This window comes from Gossypium hirsutum, unplaced genomic scaffold (assembly GCF_007990345.1).
Source record: "Gossypium hirsutum isolate 1008001.06 unplaced genomic scaffold, Gossypium_hirsutum_v2.1 scaffold_941, whole genome shotgun sequence".
In the NCBI taxonomy this organism is placed as follows: Eukaryota; Viridiplantae; Streptophyta; class Magnoliopsida; order Malvales; family Malvaceae; genus Gossypium; species Gossypium hirsutum.
In genome coordinates, this window is record NW_024403348.1 from 1 (window position 1) to 10,000 (window position 10,000).

The 10,000-nt window shown below is 34.8% G+C and overlaps 1 long non-coding RNA gene across 9 annotated transcripts in view; it reads left to right on the forward strand.

Moving 5' to 3' along the window:
* Nucleotides 1–1,149: 1,149 nt before the first annotated feature.
* The window catches only part of LOC121227475 (uncharacterized), a 9,154-nt gene continuing 303 nt past the window's right edge, over nucleotides 1,150–10,000 (forward strand). Inside the window, exons 1-10 of one of the 9 annotated variants that reach the window (XR_005925078.1) lie at nucleotides 1,392–1,855; nucleotides 1,947–2,101; nucleotides 3,612–3,722; nucleotides 3,863–4,228; nucleotides 4,328–4,663; nucleotides 4,749–4,941; nucleotides 5,094–5,176; nucleotides 5,354–8,306; nucleotides 9,131–9,194; nucleotides 9,907–10,000. The exon at nucleotides 9,907–10,000 is cut by the window's right edge and continues 303 nt beyond it. This is a non-coding gene — a long non-coding RNA (uncharacterized lncRNA). Of the gene's footprint in view, nucleotides 1,856–1,946; nucleotides 2,102–3,611; nucleotides 3,723–3,862; nucleotides 4,229–4,327; nucleotides 4,664–4,748; nucleotides 4,942–5,093; nucleotides 5,177–5,353; nucleotides 8,307–8,435; nucleotides 9,034–9,130; nucleotides 9,328–9,906 lie in introns of those variants that run through there. The other 8 variants (XR_005925080.1, XR_005925079.1, XR_005925077.1 and 5 more) reach the window with 8 other exon arrangements.

The following is a 10,000-nucleotide window of genomic DNA, read 5'->3' on the forward strand; positions in this document are numbered from 1 at the left end:
AACAATGGAAGTTTAATAAAACCGTGGGTTTTTAGCTGCTTCCATGCAATTTTCTTCTTCATATCTGGAAAATATTACTAATTCAGAAGTACTTCTGGGTAAGTCTTTTTTTCTCAATTTTCTACCTTAACTATTGATTAAATCATTCATCTTACATTCTTTTCCTATTTAGATACATACATATATTTTAATGAAGTTGGGTCTCCCTGGTATTCTAGGTGATAGTTTATTTTTAATAGAACTTTGGATACGTGATAAATATTTTCGTTTTGGGGAGTAAATTTTGGTACATAAATTTGCATATTAGTCCAACATCATCTATGTATTCAATTGAATGTGTTTTTCGTCTTTTAAGGATGTTGCTTATGGACTCCTTGACGAAGATATCTTTCAGTCGCTGCTGCATTAGAGGTGGAGATTTGATTATTGTATATGAGAGGCATGATACTATGAAAGTTGTTAAAAGTGTGCGAGAATTCGGTTCTTCAAAATCTTTTGGGTGTATTTAAAGCTGTTAAAGCTGCATTATATTTGTTAAGGAATAAGAAAACACCAAGTAAATCATACCGAGTTTTTAAAGCATAGGCTTTTCTTCTTTTTTCCACGTCCTGCTTTTTTCTCGTTGAAGATTGGGGACTTTTGCGCTCGCAATAAAGCTAGGTCCTGATCGAGCAAGTAGTCCTATCTATCCACCTCTCCAAGCACAATGTATTGACCACATCTGCTGGCATGTGATGTTTGGACATAGAATCGAGTCCTTGTAAATAAGCACTGAATTTATTTTACAACGTTGAATTTATTTTACAACGTTTTATTAATCTCTAAATTTATTTTACAACGTTTTAGTAAGCATTGAATTTAATTCATTCTTATTCTGCAGTAGGGATATCCCCCGGATATCCCATACCTGGATAAGCTATTCGATGATTATTCCCGTCGTATCACATCCCGGTTCAGTATTTTTAGGGTCCGGTTCTGCTGTTTTGGCAGCCGGTTCAGATTTTTAACCTGTCTGGACCGGGTTACCTGGTGTAGTTATTCCAGCCAGGGATATCCTAGTCCACGGTTATCCCGGCCTGGAATATCCTATTCGTGGGGCATCCCGGCCTGGGATATCCTATTCGAGGGATATCCCGGCTTGGAATCTAGTGGTTTGAGGCTTGGGGCCTGGGTTTTGGGTTGGGCTGGTTTTTTTGGGCTTTCGTTTCAGTGTTTGGGGTTTTGGATCTCTTAAGTTTTGGATTACTGAGTTTTGAACTACATCAGATAGTGATTTCAGGGGCCAAAATATATACCCAAAATTTATTAGCCTTGTAAATTATTAAAAAAGAATTGAGGATGAGGTTTCTTTTTAATTGAAATGGGCTCTTTTTATAATAAATCCAACAAGCCAACTCTAGGTCATTGATGACTTTAATCCAAAAAATCCAATGGACCGTCTGAATGAGGGGAAGAAAATAAGGAAGCCAGCCACTCCCTCTCTTCCTGATATATCTCCGGCAGTAAAACTCCACCGTTTCTTTCTATCTTCGTCAGTTGGGTTTTGGCTCAGATCGACTCCCGGGCAAGAATCTGTGCGTTTGTTTCGCAGTTCGAATCCTTATTTCTCTTCTCCTAAAGATTCTTTTCATTTGAATCTTTGCCATTATCGTTTTTACACAACTTTTGGTTTGGAATTACGGGTCGATCATTTGAATCTTTGCCATTATCTGTTTTGGAGTGTGGTGTGTTTAACTGTGTTGCCATTATTTGTTTCACATGTCGTGTAAATAATCGAGATTCCAATTCAAATGATGAGACAAGTGCTAGGGCTAGTCTATCCAGAATCGTTATGTTAGCTGAAGCTTTATTTGAGGTAATTTTTATTTCTTATGTTATTAGTCTGGGTAGTTCTTCTTTCTCTTTGCACCTATCTGTTGGAGTTAATTTCTATGCATTTTAACTAGGTTCTGGATGAAATCCCCCAGCAGTCTGTGGGTTTATCTTCTCGGCCTTCTGTATCTTCAATTTGATCTGTTCCCGCTCCTAATGAAGTTGTGGAATTGCTTCCTGTCAAAATTTATAACAAGTCACACAAACTTCATAATGATGAGGCTGGACAGTAAGTATTTATTTTTCTCTGCTGTTTGAGAAATGTGAAGCACACTTGAATTTTTTTTTTTGTTGACGGATAGTTGAAGATGAGATTTAACTGTGTGTGCCTTGACTTTAAATGGACCTGCAACAAAAGAATATGTGGTTGGCATTTTAGCTCAGAGTAAGTTATGAATTTGTATATGAGGTAAAATAAAACATAATCAGTTCTACAAAGCAGAAACTAAAAGCTTTCTGAGCTACAAAATGATAATGAGACAGTTTGATTCATGTCATAAGTATAATTAAGCTAATGAAAATATGAGACTAAAATAAATAATAAGGTAACTAAACTTTTTTCTTTGTTGGAGAATTTAAAGCTGAATGGCTTAAAATCAGTATCCAATCAGCGAATTAAGTGCGCTAAGAAGAATGATTGTTAGTTTACTATCAAGTAGGAATTGGAATCTAGATCATTTTTGGATGCTAAGTTTTAAGGCATGCTTCCAAGTTATGGTCAGCAGTAGGCTCATGAAGGTTTGGCGTCTAACACTCTTAATGAGCTTGCTTGAAAAGGTTTAGGTGATTAGTTGCAGTAGGTCTATCTTTGGCTGACCTCATCGGTAATCCCTTGTGCGGATTACGAGCCTTATTCTATGTAAAATATGAAATTTAAGTTTGATGGCATGATTTCTTAATGACTTATTAGAGAAAAAATAATTTAATTATCCTGTTTTTTACCCACAATATTGGTTGAGATGAGTTCTATATGCAATTCTCTTGTCTTGAGGGCTTCAGTTTGACTTTAATATGTGAAATTATTACTTGAAGTATATAGAATAAAAGCATTAATATGAATGAGCAAAAAGAACCCAAGAAAACTGGAAAGTGACTCCAACTGTAAAATTTGGTTCGGGTAGTTAAACAAATTTGGTTTTTGCTTCAGAAGCTTAAAACCGCAATTATTCAAACAAACCAAAACCTATTTTTTATTTAATTTATACTCAGTTTCTTATTTTTTGATGGTATAAAACTCGTATTTTATGCCTAAATTATTGAAAAACACTATATAAAAAAAGTATTTTAAAATTTAAAAGACCAGTGAACTGAACTGTTAAAAAAACCAGATTATTGCTAATTAATTGCATTTTTTTTCCAAACCGAACTGAACCGTTATCACCTCTATTATTCACACGATATGTATTATACAGACTTATTATCCTTGAGTATCAAGGCCTCCTTTTTCTGACCTTCTAATTGATCTAGCTAGAGGTTAACGATTTTATTGCTCTTGAATCCAATGGTAATATAGGAAATTGGGGGAGCTAGAGTGATAGGAACAGGGAAATTGAGTAGAAAAATTTGAATTTTAATCAGACTTAGTTATTTTCTTCCTATATAGGCATATGAAGGGTGGGAGGGGGGCCGTATATGATTTCAAAGGGCCCTAACCTTCGATATGCTTTCTTTTTCAGTTACTTCATATGGCATTAGTCTGCAATCAGGCATGTTTTGAATCTTTTATATTCAATTAACAGATGTTACATATGCCTTTTGGAGTATGAAGAGGGAGATAGAATGCGGATATCTGCTTGTAACCATGAATTCCACAGAACTTGTATAGACAAGTGGCTCAAGGAGGTTCACAGGTAGGATGGATGATTATTATTGCAATGTTTTTAAATTAACATTATGGTAAATATGTGATTAAGGGTGTGCTAGATAAAATAGATGTGTCATTTCTTCCTCAGAAGTATAACATGGGTTGTAGTTACACTTCACATGTTAGGTTATCTTTAAGAACAGTGAAGTGAAACGGAAAGACCAACGGTCATATGAGGCTTGAAAGACTCATCAATATTCCCCTTTGAAAATTTTGGACAAATGAATTTTTTGTGTTATATGGTGAAACAACAAATATAGAACTGCCAAAGGATGATGCTGGCATCAAGTATAGCTTGTTGGTCCAACAGCCTTTGGAATGGCATGCAAGTGCATGTTGGAGCAGGGAGATTGATAATATCTGTGAGATCATGGTAGATGGTTTTCCTGACTACCACATGGAAACCTCCAACCCCATTGATGGTTTTCCTGACTACCACACGAATTCTGCGACATATGGCTACTGAACTGAATTTGAATATGCGAAGTGATGGTTATTTCAAACTTCATATTTGTTGTTTTTTTTTCTTTGATTCTTCTGTGTTGGTTCGCGAAAGAAGGGATGTTTTACTATTTTTCACTCCTTCAACAGAGAGGACTTCAAGAGGACTGGAATAAGCACTTTAGTCACTGTGGGAGTCCGAGATATTCAGGGTGAGGGATTTCTTGATCAGTTTTCTGGGTTGGCTGACTCCGTATTTCTGGACCTACCGCAACCTTGGCTAGCCATTCCTTCAGCTTGAAACATGTTACAAGATGGAACTCTGTGTTCCTTCTCACCGTGCATCCGTATTTCTGGACCTATTGCAACCTTGGCTAGCCATTCCTTCAGATTGAAACATGTTACGAGATGGAACTCTGTGTTCCTTCTCACCGTGCATCGAACAAGTGCAATGTTCATGTGAAACTCTTAGATCTGACTTTACAGGTAACATATTAGAAACAAGTTATCCTATCTTGTTCAAGTAGTTTTTCTTTTAAAGCATCATGAGCTTTGCTTGTAATATGCACAGATATATAGACCTTTGAAATACTGCTCCGCATGTATGAAATCCGTGAATGGAAAATGGACCACTCGAAGGTCAACGATGGGAATTCCACTGCCTGCCCTCCACGCAAGAGGAGGCCGCCTTCAAGTGAAGCAAGTATGGGGGACAAAGCAAGTTCTCCGACAGTCATGGCTTGGCCATCTGCTGAAACTCAAGGGTATACCGGATATTTGACATTCGCAAGGAAGTGTTTCTTGAAAAAAAAATAACTCTCAAGTTGCAATCAATTCAAACACTGAGTTTTCATCCTACTATTATGATTGATTCTTAGCTCACTCAAAGACACATTCATGAGTATTCACTTTACAGGTTTTCATCATATTTTTGGCCTGGTTTTAAATCACTGTTGTGAGTTTAACGTCGTCCAAGCTCAAGTCGGACCAGGCCTACAGGTATCATAGTATCTTTTGATAATTAAATGATACATTAAACATCTTCCAACGTCTATCTAAATCCTTGATGGGAGACCCTTCTTTCTCCTGTAAATTGTGTCTCCTCTGTCACCCTTTATTCTGATTTTTACCTTCTTTTTCTTTTGTTTTTATTATTATTTTTTACACTTGCTACAGCAGGATATTGAAATCCCACCCTTCATCAGATTGTAATTTCAGGTATGATTTTCACTTTTACTAACTTTTTCTTTTCACATCTTTTTTAGTTTTCATCTTTAGAACAAGTTCTCATCTCTGTTTTAGTTTTCAGATTTATGCTTCTTTTTTAGTTTTTTCAGTGTGTTGTTGTTATTGGTTTTGGTGTTCAGCCTTATGAAACATTGCTTATATTTGTCTTTTTAAATCTTGTGATGTCCTCATCTTTTTGATAGTTTATTGCTTGGTATGTGTTTTATTTTTTTCGATTGTTTGTTTCCCTCTGTATTTAAAGACATTTTCTTACAAATATTTCAGTCCTATTTATGAGATTTTATAGCCAAGATATGTTTCTAACACTTTATAAGTATCTACCCTAAAACCCTACCTGATTAGCAGAAAATAAATGGAAACATTTTCTTGTTTCTTTCCCTTTTATTGTCTCCTGATTTTCCCTTTTTCAACAAGTAAAAACATTATATTTGTTGAGGGAATAAGAAAACACTAATTAAATCATACTGAGTTTTTAAATATTTTCTGAGAATGACATTAAATAATTTCACAATAACGTTTTAATAAGTACCGTGTTAATGGGCTTAGCTTGCATCGGAACAGTTTTTTCTATTGTCCTGTTCTAGTTAATTTTCATTCTTATTCTAGCCAGGGATATCCCATCATATCCCGTTTCGGGACAAACGATTCCAAGAATATCCGCATCATATCTCATCCCTGTTCATTTGTTTTGGTACTCGGTTCAAATTTTGTACGTGTTTGAACCGAGATACCTGTCGTACTTATTATTGTCAGAGATATCCCTCGACTGGGGGATATCTTATTGAAGTATACTTCGATTTTGGTATATCCTATTTCAGGGAAATTTGAGTTTGGGGTCTATGAGTTTGGGGCTTGGGACTTAAAATTTATAGTTGGGCTGGCATTTTTGGGCTTTTGTTTTAGTGTTTGGGGCTGTAGACCGCTTAGTTTTTCGATTACTTGGTTATTGAGCTTAGGCTGTATCCCATCTACTGGAGTAGTTTTGGGCCTTCATTTAGTTAGTCAGATGGGCCCTTTTATCATTATTTCGTTCTCTTGCTTTGGGTTTTATTCATATACATGTACGTACCGTTTATTTAGTTATTTTAATCTCCAGCCCGATATTTTTTCACAAAACTAAAATAAAATTCAAACCGTTTTCAAAATAAATAATATAAAAACTCTTTCTTCATTCGTCTTTCTCACGTTCGGTTCTCCCTTTGTTCTCTTCCCTTTTCCCCTTTTTTCTACTAATTTTCTTTTTCTCTCTTCCTCCTTTATTGTCCTTTCTAACAAACCGCTGCCGCTGCCTCCACACACTTTCCAGCGTCTTACCTCCGATCAGGCCAGCTTCTTTCCCATCATTCGAAATTTAAATCCTCAAATATATCTATCCAATCCATTGCCCCCCATTTCTTCGGTGATTCTCTCTCACTCTCGGTCTCTTTTCAACGTTTTCCTGTCATTCTTTTTTAGCTTTGGGTATCCGCAGGCCAAAAAAACACATGCTATAGTAGGAAGAGAGTTTTCGTGAGAGAAACCCTAAGTTTTCTCTGGCAATTCTGGTTTTTGTGATTTTTGAAATTTGTTGCTTAAACGGAGACTCATTTGAGGTATCAATTTCTTTTTTAGTTTCAGCGCCATGTTTTTTTAGTTGTATTTCAGTGGGTTTTTCTTAGGGTTTTTGGTTTTCAGCTTTAGAAATCTCTGTTTCGTTCCGTCTTTCAGATCTATAAATGTCGGTCTTGTTCTTCATTTTTGTTTGTTTATCGTATACTATATGTTGTTCTTAGGGTTTTTGGTTTTCAGATTCAAAGAATCACTGTTTCGTTCCGTTGAAATTATGGATCTGTGCGGTATTTTTTTTTTGTTTATCATGTTTTTTGTTTTTGAGTTTTCTGTTTTTCAGCAGAAGATTGTTGGGGCTGGGGTTGTTGGGCTTAGCTTGAATTCAGTACAGATTTTTTTAAGTGTGCTGTTGCATTTGATTTTCGTTCTTATTCCGTTTTCGAATATCCCCCTCCTATTTCGATACAGTATAAGCTATTCTGTGGATATCCCCTTCATATCCCGTCCCGGTTCAGCTGTTTCAGTGTCCGGTTCAGATATTTTGTACGTATGGACCGGACAACTTGTCGATCTTATTCCAAGGAGGGATATCCTATTCATCGGTTATGCCGGTGTGGGATATCCTATTCCAGAGATGTCCGGTTCGAGGATATCTCATTTCAAGGATATCCCGGGGTTGGATTAGGTTTTTTTTTTTTAAAGAAAAGTAATAGGCTATTATTAAAATGCCAAAACACATGAAACCAACCGGACCAAAATAAAGACCCAAAAACGATACTGGTCCAAAAGAAAACAAAGGCCTGGAAAAACTGATACAAAAAAGAAAAGAAAATAATCAAAATAAAAAAGATATGTATCTAAAAAAGTGACAGACTCATGAAAAAAGAGCCCGTTGGTTTTTGGCTGACTTTACACATCCCGCTAGGTTTCCACAATTTGAAAATTAAATACTCCTTTATTAGCCGTTTCTTTTAATCTATACCTATCCCGTTTATTGTCGTTTATCCCTGTCTTCAATCACCTACCCTTATTTATTATCTCTCTGCCTTCCATCTATCCCTTACCCCCATATATTAGCCGTCATCTCTCCCTCTCTGTCTGCTTGCCATTTTGTTTTCTTTTTCTCCCTTCCTCCCTTTATTCTCCTTTCAGAACAGACTCTCATCTCAAATTTCTCCTTTTTTTTTTCTTGGTTTGGGAGAACAAATCTCAAAAAAACACACCCTACAGTAGCAAGTTAGTTTCCGTGAGAGCGGACCCAAAGTTTTGTCTGTCGTTTCAGTTTATTTTGTGATTTTTGCAATCCCTTTCTTCATCTTAGACTGATTTTGAGGTATGATTCACACGAACTTTGTCATTTTTTTGTCATTGCCTTTTCTTTCTATTTTGTAGTTTCAGATGGATGCTTTTTTTAATTCTATTTCAGTGTGCTTATTTTATGCTATTTACTTTTCAAGTGTAGAACCCACTGTTTCGTTCTACTTCCATGGGAATGGGAAACCCGAAGTCTGGCGTTCTTTTTTTTTCATTTATTCATTTTAATTTTCGTAACCACTGCTTCATCATTGATTTCAGCTTTGAATCTTAATTTCGACAATTGTCTTCATTTTTCATCTCTGCTTTGTTGTCTAGTGTATATAGCTATGTGGGTTTAGGGGTTTGGGCTCGTTTTTGTGTTTTTTTGTCGTTGCTGTTGCGGCCTTGTGTTCAGGGCTGTAGTCAATCAGCTTGGGCTAGTGGGCCTCTGTTTTGGGTTTGTTGAGTATGGTTTGGTTCAGTTTAATTTTATTTTTTAGTGTAGTCTGTCCCATTTTAGGTCTATTTTTTTGTTCGATTCGCTGCTTTTTTAGTTTCAGTTTCTCTTCGATTTCTGTCCGGTTCGATTTTCTTTTTTAACCATTACATCTGCGTACTTTTTAATTTGTATTTTTCCCAGTTTTTAATATTATTTTTTGTTACTGTCATTTTCTTTCAAAAGCTTTGAGTTTTTAATGTTACAGTATGCTTCTAAGAACTAAAAAATATAAATTCAAATCTTAATTTTTTTTTATACAAAGTTATCCGCTCCATCTTTTATTTTAGTCAATACCTAAATATGTTTTTCTCATTTTATGAAAATCTTTAATATTGCTGTCCGTCTTGTGATTTTTACTTCAGGGAATTCCTATCCTTGAATTGGCCGTTTGGAGTTAGGTCAAATTGGAACAGAACATAATGCTAGGTATCTTAAGCAATCTATTTGTCTCTTCCTTTTTCTTATTCCGGTTGCGAGATATTTCAGTTTGTTAATAACCCGTCATCTTTAGTAAAATTATAATTTTTTTAATAAAATAATATCTATCACTATGTTTTTATACAAATTTTAATTTATTTTTTTGTAACCACCTTAAATTATTTATTATATTAAATGTGAAATAATATTTAACTATTTTAATAGTTAACCATTTTTTAGAAAAATATTAAGTATTATTTTAACAAATAAAAACATTATATTAATTTAAGGAGTTAAAAAACATTACTTAAATCATATTAAGATACTAAAAGAATTTGATACTTATATTAAAAATAATTTTATATTAAGAATATGTTTAAGTTTTAAAATTGTATAAATATAAAAAATAAAAATATATACATATATTGGAAATTTATAGTTTTAAATATGAAAGACATAAAAAAAGCCAACAAATATTTGGAGAAATATATATACATATGTTAATTGGGAATGAAAACTTCTTCACATTTATTTCCCCTTTATGCTCTCCTATTTTCCCCTTTTTTTTTCTTTTTCTTTTTCTAATATCTCTTTCCCTTCTTTGTCGGTTAATTTTCCCAAAAAAATATTAGTGATTTAAATTTTCCCCAGCCGACTCTTTTCCCCCTCTGTCTCTCTCTTTGTCTCTATTTGGATTAAAATTTTCCTCATTCTTTTTTAGATTTGGTTAAAGGTAGGCCAAAATAACACTCCCACTCGCTTCTCTGCCGTTTACATACCAACGCCAACTGAAGATGGTGACGGAGAACTCTAAC